The sequence below is a fragment of the Phyllobates terribilis genome, unplaced genomic scaffold, assembly GCF_046119375.1.
Source record: "Phyllobates terribilis strain yellow unplaced genomic scaffold, ASM4611937v1 Scaffold_3__8_contigs__length_932513732, whole genome shotgun sequence".
Taxonomy (NCBI): Eukaryota; Metazoa; Chordata; class Amphibia; order Anura; family Dendrobatidae; genus Phyllobates; species Phyllobates terribilis.
Window position 1 is genome coordinate 90,570,869 of NW_027362763.1, and position 9,682 is coordinate 90,580,550.

The following is a 9,682-nucleotide window of genomic DNA, read 5'->3' on the forward strand; positions in this document are numbered from 1 at the left end:
ATGTTTGGAGCAAACTCCCTGCTGAGTTCCTTCAAAAACTGTGTGCAAGTACAAGTAACTAGAGGAACTGATGCTGTTTTCCTCATTTTTTCCACACCTCCTTAAAACTTTTGCACAGTACTTATAAAAATAACCTTTCTTTTACAATATAATATGTCATAACTAGAAGAAATAGAAAGAAGTATTGGAAGGCCATATATATAGCATCAGTTCTCGACCCTTGGCAGTGGGTACCCAGTTGCACCACGTAGACTTGTGGTAACAAATTGACTAGGGTACTGCATTCCACACATCCTTCACACCATTACAACCAAGTCCAACCCATTTGGCCTGCGCAACCTCCCAAACACTCATCACCTTTTCAATGCCCTCTTGCCGTCCTAAGCTCCAGAGGTCAAGCCCCATCTTATTTAAATGGACCCCATCAATCTGCATCAAAGCCTGGCCGGGCACCTTCGTGAACTATGATACCCCCATGCCAAACCACAAATCTAGAGACTAACCAATTCCATCGATCCTCCTACCCGATTCAGTACACATAAGAGGGTCCAAGGATCCACACTAGACACACACCAACTATAAAGGAAAAACATAAAAAAGCAGGGGGAGGAGTCCTTATGAGAAAAGACCCAAGAGAGTCAACTACACATGACAACATCACCCAGTGTCGGACTGGGGTGCTAAGGGCCCACCAGTAACCAACTTCAGGGCCCCATTTTTCAGCTACATGCAAATGTGACATTTATCCTCAATCACAAATGTATATAACAATTAACTGGGTAGATTGTTAAATGAATAAGATGCTGCCATTGTCTGTACATAGTGATTCAAGTATATTGTGAAAAGCATTGCTTATATCAGAGGGTGGTGACCCACCGGAGGATTCTCCTGTGGGCTAGTCCAAGCCTGACATTGCCCCACATCTGCAAACAACCTAAAAGGTATGTACACCCCACACACACCATGATAACAGCTGCGGGCACATGTACAAATGGAAGAGATTAGACTCTCACTCGCCAATTCTTTTAACCAGGGAATCAGTCAATCTCCACTTAGAAGCCTCCATCGCAGCCTCGATCCAAAAGGAATGGGAACTGACCTCAGCTGCATTCAGACCACACAACCCATCCCATGTATCAAGAAGGAGCCCAGTAGAGACTGTACCAAGACCCAGGAAATCACACACACAGTTAACAAGGCAAACCTTGAATCCATGAACCGAATACAAAAACATTTGCACCCCGTTCCCTACCGGATCTATCCTCCCTGATCTATCTTTCAGCTACGAATAAAACATAACACCCTTTATCCAACACAGTTGACATCTGAAACAAGACGACCATCCTGCGAAAAAAAACATCCTACTGACTAATTCACTAATGTGAAAGGCAGCAAATGCGGCCATCGAGAAGGCTACTCTAAAAAGCACTGTTTCCTACTCATCCAAACAAAACACCATGTCGCTATGCGCAAGTGATCGGCGATACTCTTCAATGCTTGGTGTACTCTCTGTACTGCGAAGCTCTTAGTTCAATCCTGGATCCCATGCATTTTAAACAAAAGGACACCTTTGCTATGTTCCTATTGCTTGCCAAACTACACTTTGTTCCAAATTATTATGCAAATAATATTTTCTCAGATTTTCCCAAATTACCTATATGAATTGCAGTCATTGTAATTTTCCAGTCAAATAACTATTTGAGTACAATTGAAAGGTTTTTGTACAAACTGCCTATGATAACAGTATATTTTTTAAAAATAAAACACTCAAACTGCACTCAAAATGCATGTTCCAAATTATTATGCACAGCAGAGTTTTCAACCTTTTCATTTTAATAAAGAACTAAAAAATGGTCATTTTTGAAATTATAAGCATTAGCAGGTTATTGAATTTGTCAGGTTTTGGATGGTTTATGCTTTAATTATTTTGCATGAGGACAGAATACCCTCCCAGAGCTGTTGCTTAGATGTGAGCTGCCTCCCTCCATCATAGACACTCCTTTTGATGATGCTCCAGAGGTTCTCAATGGGGTTGAGGTCAGGGGAGCATGGGTGCCACACCATAAGTTTGTCCCCTTTTATGCCCATAGCAGCTAGAGATGCAGATGTGTTATGTGCAGCATGAGACGGGGCTGCACAATGTCACAATGACTTTGTCACAATGGCTATCGAGTGAATCTCAATCCCCAGTAAACAGACACCGTGGAAGGGTCTTCTGCTTTCTTGGGAGCCAAAAGGATGCCAAAAAGCTCAGACACTTGCTCCACCGCATGAAACAGGGCTGAACAAACATTCGATTCTGCTGGCCAGGAGTATAGGAAATCATCCAAGTAGTGCAGTACTGACTGCACCCCAGATTCGTTCTTCAGGACCCATTCAAGAAAAGTGGTAAAGCACTCAAAATATGTGCATGAGATGGAATATCCCATTGGCCAACAACAGTCCTCATAAAATTGCCCTTTCCATGAATAGCTCAACAAATGGAAGCTATCAAGATGTACCGGTAAGAGCTGAAAGGCTTGCTCATTGTCTGTTTTGGCCATGAGGGTCTCCACTCATACCGCCACAAATGTCAAATGACACAAAAGTAACAGAACAAAGTTTGTGCCTTGTGCCATCATTGACCAAGAGACCCACAAGGTAGGAGAAGTGATGAATATATCTAAATTTGTTGAGCTCCTTTTTGAGGGTGATAACTAAAGGTAGGACCTGCAGATGTGATCACTGAGGTTCCGGGTAAGGAGACTGCATATACCACATGGCCGCCGCCTTTGCTAATTTTTTGTATGCCCCTTCCGTATCTATGTAAGCGTCAGGTGCGTAAGGAATTCAAAAGCTCTGAGTAATCCTTTCCTCCAAAGGTCTAACCGCATCTCTATCCGGAAATCCGCTATGTTGTGGAAGCATCATGTCTACTTTCACCGAAGTTGTCCCTTTTCTTTCCAACCTCCCCTATTTTTATTAAGGAATGCTTTAAACAAAGTAACAGGCTGTGATTCCCTCCACAATTGAAACATCCATGTTTAAAACAGCAGGCACTACCGAAATGGCATTGACCCTGGTCAAGGATCTGGCACAAGTGACCCAAGCCCTGGCCCCGTCACCCATCAAAGTGGCTATGGAGAGATGCTTGATGCAACCATCCACAATGAAAGCCTAGCTGACCTCCGCTGCCGGAACTGCTGGTCATAACGCCACCATAAACGGAATGTTGCATCTCATCGGTATATAGGACATTCCGTTCATGGCTGTATATATCTACAATTTAATATCAGTACCATATTAGGGTTAACTAAGCCAAAAAATATTCCAATGTACTTCTTGAAAGTACCGGCACAGACAATCAAGTTGCATTTGCCATTTAGGACAGTAGATGGTGATATATTACAAGAAATGGCATCAAAATTGCGAACTCTCAAGTTTTTTAAGGCCAAACTGCACCATAATAAATAATCAGCTAAAGCTTAATGTTTTCAATTACCATAAGGGCCGCACTAATGATGAATAGTGAACATGGTGTAGCTACAAAGTGGACCGATGGCTCTACATGGATATGTGATATCCTTTATAGAGAATATTCCTGCCCATTATAACTCTGATGGAGGTAATAAAAAACAAATGTGCGCAGCCCGGAATATGACGATGGGACCTGAAGCTATTTGGTTGGGGGGGGGCTTACATGTCTTGTATGGTAATTAATACTAAGACTGAAGCCAATAAATAGTTTGGGATTCTTCGGTGACTATTCATCAGTGTTGTGAAAGGGAAAAAGAAGAAAAAATTCTTGCGCTGAGTCTTATTCCGCCAGCGTGCAACATTTTGTAATACTTAAAGGAGCCGTCTGGTTTAGGTAATGTGCACGCGAAGTCTAATTCAAACGGGCGAATCTGTCGAGTTTTTCAAGAGGAAGACACCAGGAAAAGTAACCTTCTTTTTTTCTGAAATGTTTTTTTTAGCAGTTTTTTTGGCCATCAGTAATTTTTTTAAGTATTTTTGTGCTTTGTTTTGTTTTTTACTTGTGTTTTCCAGTCATTCTTATATGCAAATATTTGCTCTTTTTATTCCCAGAGGAGCATGCATGGCCTAGAATTCTCCTCACTCTGACATGCCAGGCCTGGCTTGTCACTCTCCACAAGGAGAAATGTTACTCCTTAAATCCCAGTCATTCTTTTAACTTCATTCAACAATGCTAGTGGTTTTTCAAGCAATAAAGATTGCAGAACGCTGAAAAAGACAACCAGCGTCTTCCGGGCCTTCTCATTGACTTCTATTAAGAGTCGTCTGAAGAAGGTTATTTCTTTTTAACCACTTGGAGTCTTTGGAAACCTGAAGTGATTAAAGCCGCTCAAAATCCTGACCATATGAACAGCGAGTTGTTTTTCCATAGAATTGCTTATGTTCTTTCGAGCGTTTAGATAATTCAGTTTTCAGAGTACCGGCCTGGAAAAGCCGTCATGTGCCCAAGCCCATTTTAAAATATCAGGGCAGACAATATTAGGTAAGTCAATGGAGGAGCTTTGTTTGTGGTCTCATTCTCTGGAGAACCAGGGACGGATAGATAAACTGTTCATTTCAGCAGCCACCATGTAATGTTTCAGTTTTCCTGTGGGGGCACTGCAGGGAAATTAAAGACTTGCTGCTAGGTTCCTCTTTACATTTCAAATGATCGCTGAGATGCCCAAAAGCAAAGAAAAAAAAAACAAAGTTCTAGTTTTTGTAATTTTGAAGTGCCTGAAAAGAAAAAAAATACAAAAAAAAGCAGTGGATGTGGCAAAGCACACGTGGAGAAAAATATATAGACACACGTCTTAATCATTAAATTTAGGATCCTCATTCAGTGCCGTTGTCCCGATGTATAACCTCCGGACCCTCGCCCCGGTGTATAAGGGCCCCTCTGGCCCCCTGCCATGCTGCCTGCCTCTATTAACGTGATAGAATGGCCGGTGGTGCAGAGCTCATGGATACCAGCACGGTCCTGTAATAGCAGCCTCTGTGGGAACAAGTCCGTTCATGACATTTCTTCCTCCAATATGTTCCCCCATCACCCGTAATAGAGATGAGACCAAAAATGCTGCCGTTATTTTACACAAAGCTGAAGGATGTAGAAGTCAGAGATGGCTCAAATAACCTTGTGTGTGGCCACCTGGGCTTCCCCAATGCCTTGCAATCATTACATCTCATAGCACAACCAATCAGAAAGGACTATCATAGGCCTGTGTAAAAGCAGAAGCAGGGAATGTAGCAGCCATTTAGTGTTGAACCTGGATAGTGAGAGGACGTCACAGCTCACAGCTTAGGGAGGAAAAGCCATGAAACACTGAATAAACATGACAGTGTGTGTGACAGGACAGCAGTGAAGAACAATTACCATTCGTTTACCCATGGTTGAGGTTTGACATGACTAAGGCTGTATTTGCGATAAAGGAGACGTCAGAGTGTTACATGTGACTTTTCAGGGCAATTGGAAGCTTTGCAGTACTTGCGATTTGCTGCAAATCAAATTTTTGGTAAAAATTCTATGAAGCTGCCACATTTAGGTTTCTAAAAGATTCTCCCATCACTACTTGTAAGTGGTATTATTGGATTGTGGAAACGATTAGGAACTACAGCACCAGTTTGGGGAAGGTCATTTTCTGTTCCTCATGACTGTGCCCAGTGTACAGGGTCCATAAAGACGTGGTTGAGGGAGTTTGGTGGACGAACATGACTGGCAACACGGAGCCCGGACCTCATCCCCATTCAACACTTTCGGGATGAACTTGAAGAGAGATTGTGAGCCTGACCTCTCCTCCAACATCAATGTCTGACCTCACAAATGCTCTACTGGATGAAGGGGCAAAAATTCCCACAGACACCTCCAAAATCTTGTAGAAAGTCTTCACAGAAGAGCAGAAGCCGTTATAGCTGAAAAGGGGGGACAACTATAGTTAGGTCCATATATATTTGGACAGAGACAGCATTTTTCTAATTTTGGTTCTAGACATTACCACAATGAATTTTAAACAAAACAATTCAGATGCTGTTGAAGTTCAGACTTTCAGCTTTCATTTGAGGGTATCCACATTAAAATTGGATGAAGGGTTTAGGAATTTCAGCTCCTTCACTTGTGCCACCCTATTTTTAAAGGGACCAAAAGTAATTGGACAGATTAAATAATTGTAAATAAAATGTTCATTTTTAGTACTTGGTTGAAAGCCCTTTGTTGGCAATGACTGCCTGAAGTCTTGAACTCATGGACATCACCAGACGCTGTGTTTCCACCTTTTTGATGCTCTGCCAGGCCTTCACTGCGGTGGTTTTCAGTTGCTGTTTGTTTGTGGGCCTTTCTGTCTGAAGTTTAGTCTTTAACAAGTGAAATGCATGCTCAATTGGGTTGAGATCAGGTGACTGACTTGGCCATTCAAGAATATTCCACTTCTTTGCTTTAATAAACTCCTGGGTTGCTTTGGCATTATGTTTTGGGTCATTGTCCATCTGTAGTATGAAACAATAACCAATCAGTTTGGCTGCATTTGGCTGGATCTGAGCACACAGTATGGCTCTGAATACATCAGAATTCATTCGGCTGCTTCTGTCCTGTGTCACATCATCAATAAACACTAGTGACCCAGTGCCACTGGCAGCCATGCATGCCCAAGTCATCACACTGCCTCCGCCGTGTTTTACAGATGATGTGGTATGCTTTGGATCATGAGCTGTACCACGCCTTCGCCATACTTTTCTCTTTCCATCATTCTGGTAGAGGTTGATCTTGGTTTCATCTGTCCAAAGAATGTTCTTCCAGAACTGTGCTGGCTTTTTTAGATGTTTTTTAGCAAAGTCCAGTCTAGCCTTTTTATTCTTGATGCTTATGAGTGGCTTGCACCATGCAGTGAACCCTCTGTATTTACTTTCATGCAGTCTTCTCTTTATGGTAGATTTGGATATTGATACGCCTACCTCCTGGAGAGTGTTGTTCACTTGGTTGGCTGTTGTGAAGGGGTTTCTCTTCACCATGGAGATTATTCTGCGATCATCCACCACTGTTGTCTTCCGTGGGCGCCCAGGTCTTTTTGCATTGATGAGTTCACCAGTGCTTTCTTTCTCAGGATGTACCAAACTGTAGATTTTGCCACTCCTAATATTGTAGCAATTTCTCGGATGGGTTTTATCTGTTTTTTGCAGCTTAAGGATGGCTTGTTTCACCTGCATGGAGAGCTCCTTTGACCGAATGTTTACTTCACAGAAAAACCTTCCAAATGCAAGCACCACACCTCAAATCAACTCCAGGCCTTTTATCAGCTTAATTGAGAATGACATAACGAAGGGATTGCCCACACCTGTCCATGAAATAGCCTTGGAGTCAATTGTCCAATTACTTTTGGTCCCTTTAAAAACAGGGTGGCACATGTTAAGGAGCTGAAACTCCTAAACCATTCATCCAATTTTAATGTGGATACCCTCAAATGAAAGCTGAAAGTCTGAACTTCAACTGCATCTGAATTGTTTTGTTTAAAATTCATTGTGGTAATGTCTAGAACCAAAATTAGAAAAATGTTGTCTCTGTCCAAATATATATGGACCTAACTGTATGTATATAGGATGGGATGCCATAAAAGCTCATGTAGGTGCAATGTGGAGGGGGCACATACTTTTGTCTATATATTGAACTTTTAGAATTTGAGATTTAGTTGTGAAAAAGAGAAGAGTAGTAAGATAACTCTTCCAAAATGGATTGGGTATAGGTTAGGTGAGCCATAGCTGTATCTTTACAGAGATCCATGGGGTCTTATCACACAAACCCCCACTATTAGGACATATGTACAGGGGGTCCAAGAGGAGACATATATATATATATATATATATATATATATATATAAAAGACCCATTCATTGTACAGTACAGACCAAAAGTTTGGACACACCTTCTCATTTAAAGATTTTTCTGTATTTTCATGACTTTGAGAATTGTACATTCACACTGAAGGCATCAAAACTATGAATTAACACATGTGGAATTATATACTTAACAAAAAAGTGTGAAACAACTGAAAATATGTCTTATATTCTAGGTTCTTCAAAGTAGCCACCTTTTGCTTTGATGACTGCTTTGCACACTCTTGGCATTCTCTTGATGAGCTTCAAGAGGTAGTCACCGGAAATGGTTTTCACTTCACAGGTGTGCCCTGTCAGGTTTAATAAGGGGGATTTCTTGGCTTATAAATGGGGTTGGGACCATCAGTTGTGTTGTGCAGAAGTCAGATGAATACACAGCTGATAGTCCTACTGAATAGACTGTTAGAATTTGTATTATGGCAAGAAAAAAGCAGCTAAGGAAAGAAAAACGAGTGGCCATCATTACTTTAACCCTAGAATGCATACCTGGGGCCTCGCAGGCCCGCCCTGTTAATTGTTTTCTATTTTCTGCAAGATTTCTTTAGTTAGAATTTTGAAACTCTAGGTATTCCTCAGGTATATAGTTGTTTGTCATTTCCAGTTGGTCATTTATTTATTATTTGCACACGGGCCTAAAAGGCCCCAGGTATGTGAAAGTGTAGATTTTTATGGTCATGCGTTCTAGAGTTAAGAAATGAAGGTCAGTCAGTCCGAAAAATTGGGCAAACTTTGAATGCGTCCCCAAGTGCAGTTGCAAAAACCATCAAGCGCTACAAAGAAACTGGCTCACATGAGGACCGCCCCAGGAAAGGAAGACCAAGAGTCACCTCTGCTTCTGAGGATGAGTTTATCCGAGTCACCAGCCTCAGAAATCGCAGGTTAACAGCAGCTCAGATTAGAGACCAGGTCAATGCCACACAGAGTTCTAGCAGCAGACACATCTCTACAACAACTGTTAAGAGGAGACTTTGTGCAGCTGGCCTTCATGGTAAAATAGCTGCTAGGAAACCACTGCTAAGGACAGGCAACAAGCTGAAGAGACTTGTTTGGGCTAAAGAACACAAGGAATGGACATTAGACCAGTGGAAATCTGTGCTTTGGTCTGATGAGTCCAAATTTGAGATCTTTGGTTCCAACCACCGTGTCTTTGTGCGACGCAGAAAAGGTGAACGGATGGACTCTACATGCCTGGTTCCCACCGTGAAGCATGGAGGAGGAGGTGTGATGGTGTGGGGGTGCTTTGCTGGTGACACTGTTGGGGATTTATTCAAAATTGAAGGCATACTGAACCAGCATGGCTACCACAGCATCTTGCAGCGGCATGCTATGCCATCCGGTTTGCGTTTAGTTGGACCATCATTTATTTTTCAACAGGACAATGACCCCAAACACACCTCCAGGCTGTGTAAGGGCTATTTGACCAAGAAGGAGAGTGATGGGGTGCTACGCCAGATGACCTGGCCTCACCAGACCTGAACCCAATCGAGATGGTTTGGGGTGAGCTGGACCGCAGAGTGAAGGCAAAAGGGCCAACAAGTGCTAAGCATCTCTGGGAACTCCTTCAAGGTTGTTGGAAGACCATTTCCGGTGACTACCTCTTGAAGCTCATCAAGAGAATGCCAAGAGTGTGCAAAGCAGTCATCAAAGCAAAAGGTGGCTACTTTGAAGAACCTAGAATATAAGACATATTTTCAGTTGTTTCACACTTTTTTGTTAAGTATATAATTCCACATGTGTTAATTCATAGTTTTGATGCCTTCAGTGTGAATGTACAAGTTTCATAGTCATGAAAATACAGAAAAATCTTT